This window comes from Triturus cristatus, chromosome 12, assembly GCF_964204655.1.
Source record: "Triturus cristatus chromosome 12, aTriCri1.1, whole genome shotgun sequence".
Taxonomy (NCBI): Eukaryota; Metazoa; Chordata; class Amphibia; order Caudata; family Salamandridae; genus Triturus; species Triturus cristatus.
Window position 1 is genome coordinate 533,393,729 of NC_140595.1, and position 24,627 is coordinate 533,418,355.

Genomic DNA, 24,627 nt, shown 5'->3' on the forward strand with positions numbered 1-24,627 from the left:
ACCTAAATGGGGCAAATAATTCTTATTAAATGCTTGCCAAATTATATGTGTTTAAATTAAAAACGGAAGGTCCTCTGACAAAATGCTGTCACTAACCAAGAACGGAGCTTTGAAATTTGCCTGGACACATTTTTCCCTGCAGAAAAGAAAAGGGCTCTCTATCTAAAATTCAGACTGGGCACATTGCCAGTGGCATCATTTACTAAAAGATGGTCACCAAATCCTGGCGAGGGAGCAAATATGTGCATGTGTTCCTTAGGAGGTTCGGAAACACTAACCCATTTCCTAGAAATTGTCTTCCACGAGCACCCGTAGACAATAATATTTTTTTCAAATCTTGTATTTTCAGTGATATGACCATCGAAGGCCCTGAATTTATATTAAAAACCGAGCTTTGGACTATACCATTTCCCACTGAAAGGCAATATTTCTCTCCATGTGTCCCCATACCTGGCGTGTCACACAGTTTGGTGCTTACTTTCCCTCTATGTTAAAGAACAGTAGAGGAAGGCGGGGCCAGCATCGGCCCCGCCGCCATTATGGTGGTCGGCCGTGCCCCCGTATCGTTTCCTGTTCAGTTGGCCCCCACATTGGCTGGGGGCCGTGCCCCGGAAGCGATCGGATCGCTTCCGGGTCATGGGAGACTCCACCGCGCCCCGGAAGTGATCGGATCACTTCCGGGGCGCGGGTGATCCCCTCAGCAAGAACCAGTTCCAACTGGTGGAGGTGCTTTAGTATAAAGCCGGGGGGAGCGCGAAGAGCAGTCTCTTTGCTCCCCGCTCCCCTCGGCAGCCCACCCATCGCGTGTGCCTCCTCCCTCGGGAGGACCTTTAAAGTTTTTTCCCCACCCACCATCCCTGAGATAAATGTTTGATGAAGTGAAATATGTTAGTGTGTTTTTCCACAGGATGTCAATTACGAAGACAATGTGTATGTAAATGCCTTTTTGTCGTGTTTTAGGCGGTAGTTCTGGTCAGGCGGTAAGGTCATCGGTTGGACAGACTAAATTGACTAATCTTTTGGGGCGCCTTATTAAATGGGGCGCCCAGAGGGGAGGGACATGTGGCTCTCACCTGACTCCAGGGGCAGTTACAACCGGTTGGTTGCAACGGTGCGGGGACAAACGGGGGTTACGCTTTCCATTGGCTGGTTGGCCACCCCGCACGCGGGCGTAAGTAAGCTGCGCTGTCTGCATGGCCCCTTTATGGAGTAAGTCTTGAACGCATGGGGGTTGCCTGGAAAGAACTACTTCCGGGTCAGCTGGGCCCCCTGCACATGCGCACCCTGGTTGGGGGGCGCGGGACAAATATGGAGAGAACCACTTCTGGGTCAGCTGGGCCTCCTGCGCATGCGCACTCTGGTTAGGGTGCGCGGGACAATTTGGATTAAAGGGGGAGGGGCCAGCGTGTTGACCTTGCCGTAGGCCCAAAAGTAATACGCAGAAATGTGCTCAGCAATATGTTTAGACTAGGGTAGGAACATTATGTATTAGAACTTGGTTAAAGCTAGGAATGAATCAAATGTACCGAATCCTGTCTTATCATTTAATTTCTGCGTAATTATATATTTGTGTGCAAATATGTATGTTTGTTAATAAATACGATCAGGGGTCAACGACCCCCTATTCCAAACAAATTGATTGTATTGGTGTCTGTCACAAAAGAAGGGAGGAGGGGGCGGTAGGCCGTACCGGACCATCGATGTTTCAGCACCCAGGCTAATATGCTGCATACCTAAATACATATAAGGTCCCAAAGGCGAGACCGATTGCATTGCAAATGCTTGTTTAGAATGCTTCAAGGGTCTTGGCACGAACGCTATACTTCTCTAACAGGTCCACGTTATTTTTTTATGAAACACAGTAAAGGTAGCTGAGATGTTTCTCTGTGTTTTCCTCGCATTATTTATTGTACTGACACGTAAAGGTGCGTGATCAAATTACGCCCATTGAGTTGTAAATTCCCGTCTTCCTTTCAGACAAATTACTAGCCCCCACCGCCTTGAAAGACAGAATCAAGTACAAGACAATTCAATCACGACCTAATGGGCACTTGCAAAAAACACGTTAAGAGCGGCACCAATCGATGCAAAGGGAATTTTGAGTTCTTAAACGGAAACGGGTGCGCGCCTGAGGTGATTTCGCAGCCATCACTGGAGGGCCGGCCGCCTTTATCATGTGAGGTAAAACAGAAAGAGCGTTTAGCAGAACTACGAGAACCAATCAGCCTTAAAAAAACAAATGCTAATTTGCATAATAGGAGGTTCACGCGCAGAAGGCTTATCTTCGAAGCATTGGTCGCTGATGTTGCCTTTTCCTGTCAGCCGGTGAGAAATATGCCTGGAAACCCCCTCTCACGGTATTCCCAGAAAGCACGGATGGTTGTTTGTTGTGTCCAATTCTACAATAGCATTTCTTTACGATATGTTGCTAGTCATGTAAATTGTGCACGCTCTACAAATCTTCTGTAGAAACAGAAAGGGCGGACTTGGGCGGGGGGAGTACAGAAGCAGAGATCTCAAGATTTTTATTCCCTTGCGCGAATAACTAATTCATTCCAAGTTTTTTCTTTGCAATCTAAGATTTATAGCACTGTTAATCTAATTAGAAAATCAAGACCACAGGTGGCAAAATGCAAAGAAAACAAACCTGGACTGGATGTACTACTCCAGCATGGACCTGGGACATTTGAGTGGTCTGCAGTAAGACACGTGCGCCATCCCAGTGTTGAAGATAGCAGCTACACCTGTGAAGGATGTGCACCGCGTGCGCCAATAGCAGCTACACCTGTGAAGGATGTGCACCGCGTGCGCCAATAGCAGCTACACCTGTGAAGGATGTGCACCGCGTGCGCCATCCCAGTGTTGAAGATAGCAGCTACACCTGTGAAGGATGTGCACCGCGTGCGCCATCCCAGTGTTGATGATAGCAGCTACACCTGTGAAGGATGTGCACCGCGTGCGCCATCCCAGTGTTGATGATAGCAGCTACACCTGTGAAGGATGTGCACCGCGTGCGCCATCCCAGTGTTGATAATAGCAGCTACACCTGTGAAGGATGTGCACCGCGTGCGCCATCCCAGTGTTGATGATAGCAGCTACACCTGTGAAGGATGTGCACCGCGTGCGCCATCCCAGTGTTGATGATAGCAGCTACACCTGTGAAGGATGTGCACCGCGTGCGCCATCCTAGTGTTGATAATAGCAGCTACACCTGTGAAGGATGTGCACCGCGTGCGCCATCCTAGTGTTGATGATAGCAGCTACACCTGTGAAGGATGTGCACCACGTGCGCCTTCTTAGTGTTGATGGTAGCAGCTACACCTGTGAAGGATGTGCACCGCGTGCGCCATCCCAGTGTTGATGATAGCAGCTACACCTGTGAAGGATGTGCACCGCGTGCGCCATCCTAGTGTTGATGATAGCAGCTACACCTGTGAAGGATGTGCACCGCGTGCGCCATCCCAGTGTTGAAGATAGCAGCTACACCTGTGAAGGATGTGCACCGCGTGCGCCATCCCAGTGTTGAAGATAGCAGCTACACCTGTGAAGGATGTGCACCGCGTGCGCCATCCCAGTGTTGAAGATAGCAGCTACACCTGTGAAGGATGTGCACCGCGTGCGCCATCCTAGTGTTGATGATAGCAGCTGCACCTGTGAAGGATGTGCACCGCGTGCGCCATCTTAGTGTTGATGGTAGCAGCTACACCTGTGAAGGATGTGCACCGCGTGCGCCATCCTAGTGTTGAAGATAGCAGCTACACCTGTGAAGGATGTGCACCGCGTGCGCCATCCTAGTGTTGAAGATAGCAGCTACACCTGTGAAGGATGTGCACCGCGTGCGCCATCCCAGTGTTGAAGATAGCAGCTACACCTGTGAAGGATGTGCACCGCGTGCGCCAATAGCAGCTACACCTGTGAAGGATGTGCACCGCGTGCGCCATCCCAGTGTTGAAGATAGCAGCTACACCTGTGAAGGATGTGCACCGCGTGCGCCATACCAGTGTTGAAGATAGCAGCTACACCTGTGAAGGATGTGCACCGCGTGCGCCATCCTAGTGTTGATGATAGCAGCTACACCTGTGAAGGATGTGCACCACGTGCGCCATCCCAGTGTTGATGATAGCAGCTACACCTGTGAAGGATGTGCACCGCGTGCGCCATCCCAGTGTTGATGATAGCAGCTACACCTGTGAAGGATGTGCACCGCGTGCGCCATCCTAGTGTTGATAATAGCAGCTACACCTGTGAAGGATGTGCACCGCGTACGCCTTCTTAGTGTTGATGGTAGCAGCTACACCTGTGAAGGATGTGCACCGCGTGCGCCATCCTAGTGTTGATGATAGCAGCTGCACCTGTGAAGGATGTGCACCGCGTGCGCCTTCTTAGTGTTGATGGTAGCAGCTACACCTGTGAAGGATGTGCACCGCGTGCGCCATCCTAGTGTTGATGATAGCAGCTACACCTGTGAAGGATGTGCACCACGTGCTCCATCCCAGTGTTGATGATAGCAGCTACACCTGTGAAGGATGTGCACCGCGTGCGCCATCCTAGTGTTGAAGATAGCAGCTACACCTGTGAAGGATGTGCACCGCGTGCGCCATCCTAGTGTTGAAGATAGCAGCTACACCTGTGAAGGATGTGCACCGCGTGCGCCAATAGCAGCTACACCTGTGAAGGATGTGCACCGCGTGCGCCAATAGCAGCTACACCTGTGAAGGATGTGCACCGCGTGCGCCATCCCAGTGTTGAAGATAGCAGCTACACCTGTGAAGGATGTGCACCGCGTGCGCCATCCCAGTGTTGATGATAGCAGCTACACCTGTGAAGGATGTGCACCGCGTGCGCCATCCCAGTGTTGATGATAGCAGCTACACCTGTGAAGGATGTGCACCGCGTGCGCCATCCCAGTGTTGAAGATAGCAGCTACACCTGTGAAGGATGTGCACTGCGTGCGCCATCCCAGTGTTGATGATAGCAGCTACACCTGTGAAGGATGTGCACCGCGTGCGCCATCCCAGTGTTGATGATAGCAGCTACACCTGTGAAGGATGTGCACCGCGTGCGCCATCCCAGTGTTGAAGATAGCAGCTACACCTGTGAAGGATGTGCACCGCGTGCGCCATCCTAGTGTTGATGATAGCAGCTACACCTGTGAAGGATGTGCACCGCGTGCGCCATCCTAGTGTTGATGATAGCAGCTACACCTGTGAAGGATGTGCACCACGTGCGCCATCCTAGTGTTGATGATAGCAGCTGCACCTGTGAAGGATGTGCACCGCGTGCGCCTTCTTAGTGTTGATGGTAGCAGCTACACCTGTGAAGGATGTGCACCGCGTGCGCCATCCTAGTGTTGAAGATAGCAGCTACACCTGTGAAGGATGTGCACCGCGTGCGCCATCCTAGTGTTGAAGATAGCAGCTACACCTGTGAAGGATGTGCACCGCGTGCGCCATCCCAGTGTTGAAGATAGCAGCTACACCTGTGAAGGATGTGCACCGCGTGCGCCAATAGCAGCTACACCTGTGAAGGATGTGCACCGCGTGCGCCATCCCAGTGTTGAAGATAGCAGCTACACCTGTGAAGGATGTGCACCGCGTGCGCCATACCAGTGTTGAAGATAGCAGCTACACCTGTGAAGGATGTGCACCGCGTGCGCCAATAGCAGCTACATCTGCGAAGGATGTGCACCGCGTGCGCCATCCTAGTGTTGATGATAGCAGCTACACCTGTGAAGGATGTGCACCACGTGCGCCATCTTAGTGTTGATGATAGCAGCTACACCTGTGAAGGATGTGCACCACGTGCGCCATCCCAGTGTTGATGATAGCAGCTACACCTGTGAAGGATGTGCACCGCGTGCGCCATCCTAGTGTTGATAATAGCAGCTACACCTGTGAAGGATGTGCACCGCGTACGCCTTCTTAGTGTTGATGGTAGCAGCTACACCTGTGAAGGATGTGCACCGCGTGCGCCATCCTAGTGTTGATGATAGCAGCTGCACCTGTGAAGGATGTGCACCGCGTGCGCCTTCTTAGTGTTGATGGTAGCAGCTACACCTGTGAAGGATGTGCACCGCGTGCGCCATCCTAGTGTTGATGATAGCAGCTACACCTGTGAAGGATGTGCACCGCGTGCGCCATCCTAGTGTTGATGATAGCAGCTGCACCTGTGAAGGATGTGCACCGCGTGCGCCTTCTTAGTGTTGATGGTAGCAGCTACACCTGTGAAGGATGTGCACCGCGTGCGCCATCCTAGTGTTGAAGATAGCAGCTACACCTGTGAAGGATGTGCACCGCGTGCTCCATCCCAGTGTTGATGATAGCAGCTACACCTGTGAAGGATGTGCACCGCGTGCGCCATCCTAGTGATGATGATAGCAGCTACACCTGTGAAGGATGTGCACCATGTGCGCCATCCTAGTGTTGATGATAGCAGCTGCACCTGTGAAGGATGTGCACCGCGTGCGCCATCCTAGTGTTGATGATAGCAGCTGCACCTGTGAAGGATGTGCACCGCGTGCGCCTTCTTAGTGTTGATGGTAGCAGCTACACCTGTGAAGGATGTGCACCGCGTGCGCCATCCTAGTGTTGAAGATAGCAGCTACACCTGTGAAGGATGTGCACCGCGTGCGCCATCCTAGTGTTGATGATAGCAGCTGCACCTGTGAAGGATGTGCACCGCGTGCGCCATCCCAGTGTTGAAGATAGCAGCTACACCTGTGAAGGATGTGCACCACGTGCGCCATCCTAGTGATGATGATAGCAGCTACACCTGTGAAGGATGTGCACCGCGTGCGCCATCCTAGTGATGATGATAGCAGCTGCACCTGTGAAGGATGTGCACCGCGTGCGCCTTCTTAGTGTTGATGGTAGCAGCTACACCTGTAAAGGATGTGCACCGCGTGCGCCATCCTAGTGTTGAAGATAGCAGCTACACCTGTGAAGGATGTGCACCACGTGCGCCATCCTAGTGATGATGATAGCAGCTACACCTGTGAAGGATGTGCACCGCGTGCGCCATCCTAGTGATGATGATAGCAGCTACACCTGTGAAGGATGTGCACCACGTGCGCCATCCTAGTGTTGATGATAGCAGCTGCTACACCTGTGAAGGATGTGCACCACGTGCGCCATCCTAGTGTTGATGATAGCAGCTGCACCTGTGAAGGATGTGCACCACGTGCGCCATCCCAGTGTTGATGATAGCAGCTACACCTGTGAAGGATGTGCACCGCGTGCGCCATCCCAGTGTTGATGATAGCAGCTACACCTGTGAAGGATGTGCACCGCGTGCGCCATCCCAGTGTTGATGATAGCAGCTACACCTGTGAAGGATGTGCACCACGTGCGCCATCCTAGTGTTGAAGATAGCAGCTACACCTGTGAAGGATGTGCACCACGTGCGCCATCCCAGTGTTGATGATAGCAGCTACACCTGTGAAGGATGTGCACCGCGTGCGCCATCCCAGTGTTGAAGATAGCAGCTACACCTGTGAAGGATGTGCACCGCGTGCGCCATCCTAGTGTGGAAGAGAGCAGCTACACCTGTGAAGGATGTGCACCGCGTGCGCCATCCCAGTGTTGAAGATAGCAGCTACACCTGTGAAGGATGTGCACCGCGTGCGCCATCCCAGTGTTGAAGATAGCAGCTGCACCTGTGAAGGATGTGCACCGCGTGTGCCATCCCAGTGTTGAAGATAGCAGCTACACCTGTGAAGGATGTGCACCGCGTGTGCCATCCCAGTGTTGAAGATAGCAGCTACACCTGTGAAGGATGTGCACCGCGTGCGCCATCCCAGTGTTGAAGATAGCAGCTACACCTGTGAAGGATGTGCACCGCGTGCGCCATCCCAGTGTTGAAGATAGCAGCTACACCTGTGAAGGATGTGCACCGCGTGCGCCATCCCAGTGTTGATGATAGCAGCTACACCTGTGAAGGATGTGCAAGGAGAGCCCCGTGTGATGCACAATTGGATGCTCTCAAGTTTACAAGTTCCATGCGTACGTAGTGCATGCATCCACTTGTTATTTTTTGTTGCTTTGTGGGAGTTTTAGTGCTGAATGAAATCAGGACTACAAGTTCCTGGATGCAAAGAAAATACCTGGACGGGAATGCTCTACTCGGTCATGGATCTGGGAACTTGAGAGCTCTGGTACCGCCTGATATATGAAACGCGTCTCTTACTTTCTGGCCAGAGTCCTTGTGTTTCGCTGTGTTTTCACTGGCATGGGAAGAAGAGCAAAGAGGCCAGAGTATAATTAGATGATTAGTTATTGTTAATTGTGCTTGAATAGCGCATAATCTGCCATTCATCTCAAGCTTCCCTGTTCCATGCATGTCATGAGTAGCTCAGTCGTCCAAGAAGTTTCTTTGACCTCAGTGGGTTAAACGGTACTACAAATCCCAGCATGCACCTGGGGGAAAACAGGCCTAGATAAGATTTTCATGCCGGAAACTCAGAGACTTTAATTTTCTGATTTCTCCCCTCCCTTCGTTATTCCAGGACGTTGTTTTTCAAATGTTCCCATTTTAGACCAAAGTCTCTCTTTTTTGTGGAGTGGGTGTGCCTCTTTAAATGAGTTGTGTTTTTTTTTTGTTGGTGATGTCAGAGGATTGTAACAAATTGCTTACATATTTTCTTGGCTGTCGTGGCCACTGCACAGAACAAGCGTACATGTGTACTAGTGGCAACAAGTGCTGTTGGGGGCACTAATGGATCATTAATTGCACTTCTGGGCAGTGCTGAGTCTGTAGTCAGTGTTCAGCCTTGTTTCAATGTGTGCTGTTGAAGGGGGATGTGTAGTTACTGGTACGTCTTTTTGGGTAGTAATGTTATGTGCACAGAGGATTTAAGGCATGGGCAAAGTGGGAAAGAGAACTTTATTTTATATTTGACATTTGCCTCTCTAACCAGAGTAATCTAAATATGTTTGAGGTCCTGGCAAGAACGATTTAAACTGTTTTTTGTGTTCCTCTTAAAATGTACATATAATTTAGTATTGCTTGAATTAGAAGGAATTGAATAGTAAAATTCAAATTTGTTCCTTTACAGGGGCCCCCATAAAAGTCTTGCCTGGGGCCCCCAAACCCATTAAGATGACACTGGGAGTCTGGTGTTTCCAAAGGGAAGATTGAGTACATAACATCCAAATTCCAGTCTCATCTGACTTGCTCCAAAGTAATTTGTGCAGCTGCTTCCAGTGTGCCCTGTGTAATGTGTGTGCACCGGTGGTTCGCATCCATGCTGTTGTGAGCTTGTTGATACCGAACTGTAAGGAATTTCTGAGCTTGTTGGATGAATGTGTTTAGTTCTGCCTAATCTGCTGTGATGAATGTCTGCTTGTTATTGCTCGGAGGGGGATGCTGTTTTCAGCAGGGATATAGCTGTACTTGTTCCATGCTTTGGAGGTGTCCTATCTAACCTTTCCTATTGGATATGAGAACCAGCTTTGCATTTGGCCCCAGAGAACAGCACATCTGGGCACATTTGACCCAGAGAACAGCACCTCTGTTTGTTCAACAAGCAATAAAGAGGGTCTGAAATAGTTACACACCGATGGCAAAGCTATACTTACATCTGCACCATTTGTTAATAGATGACTTAATGTAAACAAATTTGCTCCAGTTCTGGGGTTTTCTTTGCAGATCATTGTATTCAGGTGTGGTAGCGCTCTTGGGACATTTGAATTGAACCAGGATTATACGTTTTTTAAACAATAACACAGGCCTGGACCACCATCTCCTAGGTGACATGGAGTGATCTGATAAACCTTGAAATAGTGGACTAGGTGCCATAGGTACGTAGCTTATGGGTTTGCAATTACCTAATGGGGAATTTTTGTGATTCGCTATTTGGTAATCGCAAACCGCGATGTACAAATGTATGTTTTAACACATTTAGTGATTCCCAGTGGGTCATACCCATGGGGTAGGCCTCGGTTTACAACAGATTGGAAATCGCAAAAATCACACGGCTAGTGCCCTGCTGCGGTCAGCGGACCACCAAGCCTGTGATTGTTTTTAAATTAAACAATTACTTTTTTTGAAATGCAGCCCGTTTTCCTTAAAGGAAAATGGGATGCGTTTCAAATGAAAAGTTTATTTTTCGTTTTTTAAAAGTAGACCGTGGGCTGTGGGACCAATGCCTGCTCTTAAAAAATATTTTCACCAACATTCACAACAGGGAAGGGGTATGTTAGGGACCCCTTCTCATTTGTGACTGAGTTACCACCTACTCAGTGCTGGAGGTAAAATGCAAATGTTTTGCAACCGCGTTTCAGTTGCAAAACATTCACACATACCACTGCGTGTCGCTATTAGGAAGGGACTTCCTAAACACGCTCCTTCCTAATACCGAATCGCAAACCCAATTTGTGATTCCGGTATAGGTTACCGAATCGCAAATTAGGCATTTGAGCATTAAAAAAATGCTACGTATCGGGCTGTTAGCGGCCTTAAAAAACCTTTGTACATCTGGCCCTAAGCCCTGTACTTTTAAAGGGAAATGTTGTTCTTAGCTGTAAAGTCGCCATAGATAACTTTTCTCACTTCTGCCTTTTAAGCCTGCAGTATATTGCATTCTGGGTCTTGTAGTTTCACTTTTAGTATTGACAGTATGGGCTCAAAATCCCTGCATGAAAGCAAAGTGCTGGTGGCTAAAAAGATCTGGGTAAAAATGCCATGTGTTCCACGTGGCCATTTGGCAACTATGATTGTTACTCTTTGAGACAGAAGCTGAAACTATTATTATACCAGTTATCCTATTTTTACTGCACAGAACAACTCCACAATGTCAATGAGTGGCAACAATGTGCCCAATAAGTACATCCGGGTAGCATTTAGATCCAGTGTCAGGGCCGCAGCAGCAAGTGATATGTTTTTAGAGCCAAACACATTTTGTCACAATATTTCTCAGGTAATGTGGGGTAGTAGCCACAGCTGCTGTTTTTGGACCTATTGAATCAGGTTTGAATCCCAGCCTCAGCAAAACATCCTGTGATCTTGGCAATTCACTTCCTCTCCCTGTGCCTAAAATGTGTAGCATGGCTTGGTTTTCCTTTCAAGGGCTTTAAGGCCCTTGGGCCTAGTTTGTGCTATATATAACTACATAACGAAATGTTATCACCTGATTGTAAACGAAAGATTTTCTTTGTAGCTGACTAAACCAGGTCCCTTAAACAAGAACCAGGTGGAATACACATGCACAGTATTAGAAATGAGGTAGGCAAGTGGGCTGTTGTTTTTACTATCTATGTGTAATTCCTCCATAAAAGCAATGATCCTCCCTAAAGTTGGGTGATAGTTTGTTTTGAAATCCATTGTTTCAGTTGTATCCCCTGGATATCTGGTGGTTTTACTTTTGCAAAGTTTTCAGTTTGCCAGTCAAATTAACCTTATCTGAGCTCTTTAAAAGGTGGGGATTTTTATTTACAAATTGTCATAGCTGTCGTTCTAGTAAGACCCCTCTGTGTACATGCCTCCTGTGCACCTGGGAAATGGGAAGCGAGAATGAGGGATATATTTGGTGTTCTATTTGGAGACCCTGCTTCTAAAACATAACATTCTACATTTCATGGTTTCCTGAATCCCTGCACCAGAACATAAATATATTGCTACTAAACTGTAATGTTATATATAAATTGTAGCTGTTGATTGGAAAATGCTATAAAAGCCAAATTCACAGCATAATGGTAACCTGTGGTAAAAAAAATAATTCTGGTTACCAAATGGCCTTATAGTTGTTGTGATATATGAAATAGTTTCAGTCTGAGCTGTGCTGCAGAGCATTCCTGTGACATACTCATTTCTGCCTGGAATCACCAGCACTTCACATCTTGTGATGAGCCGTGTTGTGGGTTACTATTTCTCTCCTCTTACACTTCTTCCTTCTCTTCTTGTCCTATCTTGCTTTCCCTTCTTGTGACTGGAATGTGTATGTACATTCCAAGCGTCATGACATGAACTGTGCAGAGGTTCTGGAAGGGCTTGAGCTTTGGCAGTTGAAGCTGTGCTACTGTTGAACCAGTGGTCCTATTTGCTGTAATCTGATTAAAGTACAAGAAGACTACTACGCCTCTATCGTCTTCTTTCCACTGGCGACGAGTTGTACCTGCGTGGGGATGTGGCGAGAACAGAGTATACATCTCAAGACATATGATAATCTTTATGGCAGTTCGGCCTACATCTCAATCTTCTGCGAGTGCTAAAACCAGGAACACAGGAAGTTGTGCTACTGTTGAACCGGTGGTCCTATTTGCTGTAATCTGATTAAAGTACAAGAAGACTACTACGCCTCTATCGTCTTCTTTCCAAGCCGCCATCCATCTCTCACTCCTAAGGACCGGCCACAAAATGCCCAGGGTGGGAGGGAAGAGTCTCCTAGGGCCAGCCAAGTGCTGTTGTGATCATCAATCATGATAACCAATTGTATTGAATATCTGTTCAGCATTAGATGTGATTGTCAGATGTTCCATCCAGTGTCCACGTTTTCATGTTTTACAGTGGAAATTTCCCTAGTAGGCACATTGATACCCAACTATACAGTATATCATAGTGCTGGATGCTTTTGCAGTGTTCTGTCTAATTGCCTTTAGGATCTTGGATTGTAGTTAAGTGCGGTTGGGGCACCATCATAGCTATGTTAGGCAGCATGTCCGTATTATGTTGGATAAGTGTCATGTGTTCTGTCTAGAGTGATTTGTTGGTTGCTGAGCCATCCCAGGGTGCAGTGCAAACAATACCGGTCTAACCTACACAGTGTCGAAAAGATATACTAGTCAATTCACTTACAATAAAGCATTGAATAAGTGGCAGGGTATGCTACAGGATCTTTCATTTCTCGGAAATCATAGCTAAAATAGCTACTGGCTACCCAGATAGGTGCATGAGGGGTTCACTGTTTTAGAAAAGAGTCCCACAGTGGACATTTTTGTTCATATAACAAATTTTGGAAACAGGCCCTTATTTTCCTTAATAGACTCTGATCCAGAGCAAGAGGGAGAAAAGCACAACAGATGGAACGATCCAGGAAGAGAAAAATGGAAAAACGGTGACGCAGGGAAAACAAAGGGATACAAAAGTACATGCACAAGTGAGATAAAGAGGTATGGAGTGTTTGGTGGTTGTTTAAAGAGGCATGGGGTGGAATCAAGACAGCGTAGCCCTGGTATTCAGCACTCTGACCTTTGATAATGCCAGCTGTGGGCTTTGGGGCAAATGTTTGGGCCCAGCACGTATTCTTTAACAAATTAAGCATTGACTTGGTTGCCCCATGCTGCCCAATTGGATAGCACTTTCGGGTGGGGGTGTTTTACTCCAATAGGTCAGTTAATCCTCTCAAACTGCCCCATTTGTATCAAAAATCAATCAAGCAACCTGTTGTGCGCTTCAAGGATCAACACGTTCACTTTTTCTTTTCAGCACCTATATCACTTCTTTAGCAGTAATCCTCAAAAACCAAAATGCTGGATATCATATGTATGCCGATGACCGAAAGTATACGAAAATAAAAATGATGTGCACATTTGCCAACAACACAAACAAAGAAAGGATGATAGGTAACTGGCTTTGCTTGACTGTAGAAAAAAAGACAATGTCTTGCTCTTTGCTTCAAAAGATACCAGGAACTTTTGCCACAATATGGCCTCTCTGGGCTACAATTTCAACCCCCTGTACTTTTGCAAAAATCTAAATTATCTTCCACCACTAAAGTTAGCTCTGTGACCAGGAATTCTCCCGCCTGCGCAGGGTACTGACACTACTCTAAACTCAATATCATACAACCCACAGTGACCGTCTCACACATTGACTATTGTAATGGGGAACCCCTAACCAAAACCTTGAGTATCCTTCAAAGACCACAAAACCTAGCCATGCAACTTATTTGTGGCTCGAAAGGCTGGTTCCACATCACTGAAACATTAAAATCACTCTGTTGGTTGCCTGTCAAACAAAGAATTGACTTGAACACCCTCTGCCTAGTACAAAAGCCGTGCTTGGGGCAGCCCCAGGCCCAGAGCTGGATTTAAGCAATATTATCCAGGAGTGATGTACTCCAAGGTTGATAGTGGCTGGGGTGGACTCATGGGTCCAGAGGCAAAGCTGAGCGTCCTACTCACCACGATCAATAACTACCTGAAAGTGCTCTCACCCGGGATAATACTGCTTTTGTAACATAGGCACTTAAAATTTGGGGGGGGGGGGGGGGGGATTCACAAATTTGTTTCTTAGTTTGTGTTTTTCATGGTACTAGTGTTGTGAATATTGTGTTTTTTCAATGTAGAAAACCTTTCATTACGATATGAAAATGTTAAATATGGAGCAAATGAATAACTGTGATTCCATTAAATGCACATTTATAACATACTCTGCCAATGTGTCATGAAGTTGTGATAATCAAGTTTATGCAAAACACATTCATAAAAGTTAATTAGTTGTGTGATTGTTTGGATTAGAAATGTTTAGCAAGTAACTGCAAGAAAACTGTGCCACCCTATGTTTATTGTTTGGTATAGGAGTTATTCCGGGGCGGTCCTAAACACTATGACTTTATCTTTTCAGACTCTTTTATTACCATAAAACTATGGGGGCGATTTACAAGCCCCTTGCGCTACTTTTGCGTCACTTTTAACATGGGAAAAGTGACGCTAAAGTGGCGCAAGGGACTTGTAAATCTGCCCCTATGAGTTCAGACTCTTCTATTTCCTTCTCAATATGTGCTTAAATTCTTCTATTTCTATAGTTTAAACTCTTGTATTTCCTCTATAGAAAGTGTGAATAGTTAGACGTGCACAAAAATGCTTCCATCAAGTATACATGCTCTCCGTGACTGTTTGTCCCCTTGCTAAGTTATTCAAACCATGGATGCATGCAAACTTTATCCTTATTTTCACTATATGAAATCAATATATAAAAAAAGATAAGTTATTTTTTCCAACTGATCTCCTGATAAGATCCTATAAAAACCCATGTATTAGGGGGAGAGAAGATTTCACTCAAGCGATCAAGATCACGACTGGGCACAGCATCAGCATCTACCTTAACCGAAGGCTCTAGCAAGATGTTCCACCTTCATTGGCTTTTGCCAGGGCTAGGATTGTTATTGGACAGACACGGCTGTCCTTGCCCTTGAGATAGGAATAGCAGGATTGCTATTCCAGATGGAACAGCAGGCCCTGCTGACCCAGACCAGGTATACTGACCACCATTGAAATTCAGGCTTACTATTTACTAATCTGCTAGAACTAGCATAGCGCCTAGAGATAGCACAATGAGGGTCTTATGGCTAGTGGGCCCACTTACCCTAATTGTTCCTACGGGAAGAATTAGTGTTCTTTTGTTAACAATTGCAGTCCAATATCAATATTTGATCCTGTGATGTATTGTGTTATTGCACTGTGCGATAGTTAAATTGAATAGTTAATACAATTATATGGTGGCTCTGCAACATCACCAATAACATTTCTTTGGCAAATGGGCAATGTTACTAAATATGTTAAAGAGCAATAACAATGCTTTTAAAAACAATGAGGGTATTAGGGCTGTAAAATTCAAAAACAATTTTAGAATCTTTCCTGTTGGTTTTACTGTTCATGATTACCTTCACTGCTTTAATTTTATATTCTGCAATGCTATCATTCATATTGTGGGCACTAGATTACATTTTTTTTTAATAAACATTTTAAAATGCATGTTCTGTTTCTAGTGATCGAGTTTGTGATCCATCAGCGAGAGAGGGTTTGGAGTTCCACTGTTGTCTCTGAACTTATCTTATATGACTGATCGTTACAAGGAAATACTTCCTGTGCAATAATGCTCAGTGGGTTGTGACTGGATTGCAGTAGAACTGGATTTCTAATGTGGGTTGGCATATTGACCAGGGGCCCGATCCACAGAACTAACTTAAGACAAAATTCTAAACTTACTACCATTTTGGTATTCACAGAAGGCACTTACTCATTGATGAGTAACAAAATGAGTAAGTGCCTTCTGTGAATACCAAAATGAATAAGTGCCTTCTGTGAATACCAAAATGGTAGTAAGTTTAGGATTTTGTCTTAAGTTAGTTCTGTGAATCGGGCCCTAAATCTTTAGTGCCAGGGGATTATAAATCTGACCCTATGAGTATATGGAGACCCTAGAAAACATATCACTAGGAGGCAGGTTACAACAAGCATTTGCAATCAATGCAATAGGTCTCACATTTGCAAGAGTCTAAGCTGTTGGCATTGTAAATGGCAATGCCTTATATTTATGTTTTGATAATTAACACATAAATAAAAGGCATTGTCATTTACAATTCCAATAGCTCAAACTCCTGTAAATGCGAGACCTATTGCATTTCAATGAAGCGGCCGCCATTGTCCAGGCTGCTTTGAAAGTGAAGGGGCATTGCAGGAAGGCATGTCGTACCTGCATTAGGTGACACTCATTAAATATAATGGTGCTTACAGACTGAAATAAGACGTACCGTGTAACAACTGATGTATAAGGGCCAGTCCTCATGGGAGGTTTCAAATTAAGACAAGGCGGGACTAAGGAGGGACTAACAAGCCTATTAACGAATTAGAAGCCAGTATTTACGAAGGACAATGACACAAGCTGATGACAATTCTGGGCGGAGAGTGGGTGGGTCTTCAAGTCCATACTCGAATACAGCATGCCTCGCAAAGCAGCCCATGCGCAGCCCAGGCTCGACCTAAAAAGCACCGCTGAGGTTTTTGGGTGACAAATCTGCTACTGTTCTCTCATCAAGGGCATTGTACTGAAAGTTTTGTGTGATAGGCTACAAAACAGTGCTTATAAAAAGGGTGATACCAAATTGTATTGATAACATAAATTATTTGTTGAGGATGTCATAAGTTCTAAATTAATTTCACCAGGAGAAAAATGCTGACCCTCTGCTAGGATTTGATGAACCGTGTTTGAATGAAAACGTTTTTTCTCTCGTGAATTTCTTATGAAACTTATGGTATATTCTCCAGCAGCTAAAATGAGGACATGTTTTCTATAAATTCACATATATCTCCCTCAGCGAGGTGAGAACGAGTGTTAAATGGTGAGTGAAACATTTACTTCCAGCGGTAGCATGAGTAGGAGCTGTGGAATTCAAATCATTTCCTATAGAGGAGACAGTAGTATATAAACAAAAAGATGGATTTCATTTTGTCATAGGCACTATGGTTAGTGCTCAAGAACACTAAAATGGTGACACTTTGTCTATAAATTCAAATATCTTCCCCATTCATGTCAGAAAAAAGTCTAGCATGCAGGCTGAAACATACTTTTAACGGTGGCAGCAGGTTGTTGGTTGTGTTCCTGTGTTCTACTGTAGCTTCACCCAGAGTTCCAATGAACAACTAGAGCGCCAACATTCCAGAACAGTCACAAAATGGATGCCAAGTTGTTGAATAGGAGCTGTTGGTACTATGGAGCAGCCAGTGCAATGCATGCTGTGCACCAATAGTGGCCACGCTAATAAGATGCTAATATAGATATGAAACCAGCTGGTTCAAAATGGGAGATGAACAAAAGAGTTTCGTAAATAAGATCCCAAATGTCTTAGATTAGGCATGTTTTAACTGCCATACTGATGCATAGAGCTGCTGTGACTAAGTGTAAATTTGATATTGCAGGTCAAAGTGCAAGATTACAAATGCTTAAAAAATCACCTCGCACAGAGACAGGAAAGACTGGGTCATTCAGCATGGAAGACAAAGCTGTAATACACCCTGGAGATAAGAGGTAGGGGCACAGAAGAATTGCATGAAAACGGCGGTCCCGTTTCCGCAGTTCCATCTGACCTCTGTTCTATCTAATCAGCGAGCCGGTTCCCTCAGTCAGCCTCAGTCATTGGACCCGGGGGATCTCCAGCACGGGCCAGTAGAAAACAAACCTGCGGCGCGCGAGCCATAGTGTTTAGCCTCCCTTCGGCTAAAGTGCTTCTCTGCTGTCTGAGCGGCGCAGCCAAACTGAGACTAATTGACTCGTGATGACCTAATGGGTTGTAATGGAGCCCCTGCCGGATTCATTTAGAAACATGGCCTCAGCAGTACATTTCTTAAAAGGAATATTAGCCCGTCGTGTTCATGGCAACCAGAATGGTGTTATAGCTTTCTATAGTCTTACCACGGGATGTGTAATAGAAATAATTTCTATCACTTCAGAGTGCATCCTCCTGGTCTCACTCCTTTTACCGTCATGCCTATAATACAAGCGCCACAGATTTTGGGGAATATCCATTCCTTGCTCATTCTCCAAGTAATGAAGCATCCTGGCTTTCCATCTTCTGAATTTGAATTATAAACAAGGATCTTCGGTGTTTCGGTACGGTAGTCAGCCCTCTGCAACATGTGCATTGACCTGATCTGCTATCTTGCGATCTGATCAAATGGCTTAATGCAGTGGTCTTCAAACTTGTTAATGCCGTGCCCTCCCAGTATAAAAAAGAAAATCATTGGAGCCCCCTGGAATTTTCCACAATTGTTCTATTAAATGAACAATGTTTAAATATCTCTAGTCATATTTAAACATTACAGTTACGTTAAACCTTGTAAAAATGCAATCAAATACATGATTGCCAAACATACTATTCTGGTTAGCTCGGCCTTACTAATGTGTAAAAGTATCCACAGCGTGATCATCCGAATGGGGGCAGGAAGGCTTGAAGAATATTTAGAGAATTGCACAGTGACTTACTACTGATCATTTGTTTTCAGCTTAAAACAAAGCACTGCCATCAGCATGATACTTCCTCTAGGATCAGTTATGCCCCCCCCCCCCCTAAGAGTGCCCACCCCAGTTTGAAGACCCCTGGCTTAATGGGTATCAATCAATCTGTAACCGGTGTTTCTCCTGTACGTATTTAGAAGTTTTTATCAAACGCTGTATAGTCACAGACAGAAAGATTCAAAAACTCTGGTACCGTCTCATAAACAGGTCATTACTATTCAACATCCATTCACCTTGGTAAAATATGACAGAACAGTTCAATGGAATTACTAGTTACAGTCTTCAATTATTTCTGAAGACAGCCACCAAAGATGGGGTCTTTTGTTGGTAAATAAAAAAGCAATGTCTCCACTGGTTGTTTCCTCTTAGCTCATCAGGGATATTTGAGCATTTTTCCTGTCTGGCACCTCCATAGCATACATGGATCAGCAGGATAGAAAAACAGCCAGGGGATATGACGCTTGAAGACCCTTTCTATATAGAGACCCCTCTTCTGATGCCATGTCCGTCGTCTGACAGATGTCCAGAGAACAGGGCAGCTCCACCATCGGGAACAAAGGCATCCCCCAACCGCTAAATGCTTATGAGAAACAGTGACAGACAAACCAGCAGCTGTACGAAGTACAATGAATCAGAGGTTAGATTGACACATTTTAGGTCTGGTGTATGCATCACCACCATAACATGCATAAGCCACACATAATAGCGCCTCGGACACCAGCAGGTATAAGGTGCTCAACAAAGTTGGCAGCATTTCACACAAATGGAGCACTGTCCCTCACAGTGATTTGGTGGTGCCTTCCCTTCTGTTGTTTTTAAATTCTGATGGTTCATTGGCCTTCGCAATGCTCTGCGCTTTAAAAGACAGGAACTCTTGCAGGGACTTTCTTAAGAACATTGTGTGCAAAGTAAGGGTGCATACTGACTAGCTGAAAGACTGTTCAAAGGATTTTTGGCTGAGCACCATGTCCCCTTTACCAATGCAGATAATTTAGGCAGCCTCATTCAGGCATGCTCTGCATGCGCACCTTCTGTCAATACCTAATAGTGATAGAACTAGCAAGGACAGGCTAAGGTGACTTGTTCAGTGCTTTGAAAACCCTACCACAGTGACCTACTTTTTCAGACTCTGTTACCTGCTTTTGTTATTTTTAACCTTTTGCTGAAAAGGAAATACCTAGTCATTCACCTCATGTACGATACCATAATTGAATTTATTTTTATGCTCTTGAGAAGAGTGTTTGAGAGAAATCCAGATGCTAGTTTGCCTACTCTTACATCAGTGGTGTGTCACACTAATATGCCAGATCCTTAATTCAAGTGTGTATGTTGGCATCATTGTTCAATGAAAGTTGAGAAACATGCTTGAAAGAAGGGATATTGATCCAGGAAGTGTTATTTGAAGTAGTGTGCAGCTTACACAAGAGTGCAGTAAAGTGTGCTTCAGAAGTCCTCACAGTTCAAAATAACATTCTCAAACTTGCAAGATCTTCAACTTTTTTGAGGAGCAGAAATATAGTTTTGATAATATGCTTTTGTTGATGAAAAGGTTTGTGACCTACCTAAAATTTACCAACCAAGATCCACATTTGCTTAGAACAGTAATATACAAAAAAAGTCACAGATTTTGAAGACCTATCTAGAAACACAAGAATAAATGCTCCAACCAAAACAAACTGTGGTACTAGTCAGGTTATGTCTTACAGGATGAATGTCATTTGGCATTCCCTTGAAGCTAAATTCACTGTTGATGGCACTCAGAGAAGCAACTTCTTCCTCTTTCAAATGTAGGCAACCTTGTCTTTGTTTCCCCAAAACGCTGTCTGAACTTGGGTGGCAGAGTGGGCTAAAGAACGGTGATGGATTAAAACCAGATCAGTTGACTGGGGGTGAGTGCTTGCAATGTTCAACACTCCGTCCATCATTTCCTTTGATTTTTGCTTTGTTCACAAGAATAACCACAAATAAAACCAAATTTTCCTCCTGTTTACACTGGATAGAACACTATCTTGTACATAAACGTTTCAAATGATCAGGTAACAAGGCGAAGCATATTATAGTTATTCTTTGACAATGTGAAAAAGAAGGCAAGTATTGTGACTTGGGACTACAAGTTATACAGGAGCACAAAATAAAATTTTAACCTTGCGTGTTATTTTGTTACAAATTTGGTCTCCGATTAGAAGTTGTTATCACTCTTATAGAGAGTGGTTTAGGTAACATGGCACTGCCAGCCTCTGGTACTTTTACCTCAACATTGGGAATAACCTGAATGGGCTGTTAGCCCCTGGTCTTAGTGTGTTTTCCTATTTGCTGTTTTCTCCTGTTGGGCAGATGCCCCACTCAGTCTAGACTCTATGTATTTAATGTATTATGGATTTTAATAGTCAATTGATTATTGTATAATGGAAGTGACAATCTGTTGCATCTAGTGATTGATTTTGTTTAGTTAACTGCTTGTGTGTTTGCATATGTCCACAGAACTTTAATATAGTACAGCCTCTGAAAGTCTTGTTTATTGTTTAAAGGGTCTCCAACCTTTTCTGTAGTGAGAGCTGCTTTTGATCAGTGAAAATAATTGTGAGCTACTGAGGGCCAAGCTAATCGAGCAATGTTACCAGGCACACCCACATCCAGTTTTATCGAATGTAAGTCTGATGGCCATAGGGCCAAAGACTCTATTGTTTGAACAAAAAATGTAACCGAAAAAATTGACTACGGGCACTACGACAGGGCTGCCATGTGGGTTAGTGAGAGCATGCTCTTTGGGGTATGTATGAACATGTGTGCGCATGAATAGGATATATGTGTATGGTGAATGAGAGTTGTGTTGTATGTGCTTGTGAAATAGGAAATACCTTTTGCCATGTGTAGCCCTGTTACATGTATAACAAATGTTCATAATATGGAAAAAAATTCTGCACTCTAAATTTCTCCCAATTAAGAAAACTCGCTGTATTTTTCAGTTCCAAATATGATGCTGTGTCTACTAGCCACTGCTGTGTGAAAATGTCACACTTTGAAAAGGAAGAAAGTTAAATTGAAAAGTTAACTTAATCATTAAGTTAACTCTTCATTGAAATTTTCTTTCACTTAAAAGCAACCAGAACCATCATTTTGTTCTCATGCTCCAATATTGGGTTGAGAAGGACTTTTATTTAGGAGTTAAATACCTCAATGCTTCATTGTAAATCTGAGTGGAGCACTGCTCATTGTCAGGCTCTGCTATCTGCTGCCTGTTAATAGTGTAAAATAAACATTGTCTTTCCTTTAACTTAAAAAGGAAAATGTGACCCTGTGTTTACTTAAAAATGAACTCAAGGCTGTGAGCTACTCTGAAGGTGTCTGTGAGCTTCTGGTAGTTGGCAATTGACTGGTTGGAGACACAGAATTATTTTACAGTATGATCTTCTTAGATTGGGTCTTTCAATTAGTGATCTTCCTTTTCAGGTGATTTGCAGCGTTTAGAGCTTTTCATTGCTCAAATACTGTAATTTCTGATGTTTATCTCTTTCTATGAACTTCATTGCTTGATTTTACTTGCAAAGAAGTGTCACTCTTTAAGTATTACACATTTGGTCCATGAATGTCGCTCATAAGGTCACTGCTGAAACCATGGAAATGTCACATAAAAGCAATCTGAAAACTTGGCAGCTATAGGACAGCTGGCAACATTTGACGGTTGTCTCATTGACATCCACTTCTAAATCAGGCACTGAGGAAAGTCCTTCCTTGGGACAAAATCTTCACCTTGTCTCTGGTTGATGCCATAGCTTGAAAGTGGGATACAGGGAGTGTGTAGGTCCGGGTCAACTTTACCAAAGTCCTATTTTCATCATTTGCATTAGTTTCCTATTTTTTCCTCATTTAATTTATAATACATTGTTTGGTAGTACTTTTCATTGGGAATACCTTTAATTAATTGAGTTTTTCATTAATGTTTAAGCTCATAGTTTTACCAGCAAGTTTCCTTCGTGTCGATTTCAAATAAATGTCCATGACTGCTTCCTCCCCATATATTTTTTAATTAATGTACTTGTGAATCCCTAATGTGAATTTGCTGTATTTTGCTTAATATATTTTCATGTTTGTATTTTAACTAGCTGTGGGTATGGAAGTTAATTGGTTTTCACTGAGCTGTTGTGATGTTGGTTTGTTAAGATCTGTCATCACACATGCTATTTTGAATGTTACTGGGCTACTGACCTCAGGATATTAAAGGTGAGCAAAGGTTGCCAGCACTAATAGTTGCTTACCTTTGTGGACTAGACTCTTGACAGTTGCACAACAGAACAGTTTTTCATACTGTCTATTAACTGCCATCACTCACCAGTCATTTAGTACATTTCTGGCACACGGTCATTACCAGAAAGATGCGGTTTTTCTGCATGATATTTAGTTGGAGCTGAATCAAGTTCGCTCCCCACACTGAGTCAAAAGAAACAATTTCCCTTTGGATATGTTCAAAGAAAAACTGATTGCACATCATACACCATTCATCACAAATTCAACCAATATCACCGAGAAATACTGATAAATTATACAAGCCAGTATATAGTTTTATTTCTTACAAAAAAGTTAAAAATATCATTTTTTAAAATTTCACTCAATGCTCCAATGAATATGCGCAATGCAAATTGTTCTATATGCAAAAAGAGGTTAGTAAAAATACATTTGTATACTTTGCTTTCCCTCAGCCCAATATTGAGATCCGTATACTGATGGGAATATCGAAGTAACTTGTCGGTGGCATCTGAAGTTGAGGAGCCAGCCAATAAGGAGCTATATTTATAGATATCACACCTCTGTTGCTGGTGGGTCAATCTCCATATCTGTAATTAGTAGAAGGGGGATTTGATAGACCAAATTTTTAAAGAAAAAGCCAATTATGTTTGTTGTGGATTAATGAGAAGTGCATGTATTATCGTAAGTTTGTTTTTCTCCAATATCACCAAGTTTCTTTCTAAACAATTTTATTTGCACTATAAACAATAGGAGTTAGCATAAGCGCTCAGTTTCACACCATTTTGTTTCTGATAAATATATTTTAACATGGATGTACGAAGCAATGTTTAATTTATATCTGCAATTGGCTTTACAAATACCAAATGTAGATCTGCAAAGTGCATTACGGATGTTAAGATTGTATTAATTCTAAAATTGGTTTTGTTTTGCAGTTTTCAAAATGTTTTTATGATAGTTTTTCAAGTTGTGGGAGACATCAAGTCTTTTCCTGAAGAAGTTGGTTGGATCACTCAAACCCACCGATACGCGTCGCTGATTTGCTAAAACACTAAATCGACTTAGCCTTGGTTAAACAAGGGACTTTTTTACAGTGGTGGTTTGACAAATGATTTTTTTGATTAGTGGACCTAAATGACAAAAAATTAATGTCTATGGTATTCTCCCATTGTAATAATATGAATTTTCACTATTGGCTTTTAGAATTACTTATTTGATTTTAGAATAATTCTGGTGTGGATTTAGAATTTGCATATAGAACAATTAGCTTTGCACATATTTATTGAAACATTGAGTGTATTTAAAAAAAATGATATTTTTAACCGTTTAAAAAAAATAAAACTATATACTGGCTTATGTAATTTATCAGTATTTCTTGGTTATATTGGTTGAATTTGGGATAAATAGTGTATGATGTGCAATAAGGTTTTCTTTAAACATATCTAAAGGGAAATTGCTTACTTCTGACTGGTTGTCAATTTGGCTCCCTGTCCCTTTGGTTAAGGGGGGGCCTCTCTCCTGTTGTTTGGAGCTCCCCATACCGATACAGACAAAATACAATGCCCCTTTCTGAGGTACAAATGAGATCATAGCAAGAGCCCAATATACCTCTGTGACAGAACACATATATGAATGTGTTTGCACCATATTGATGGT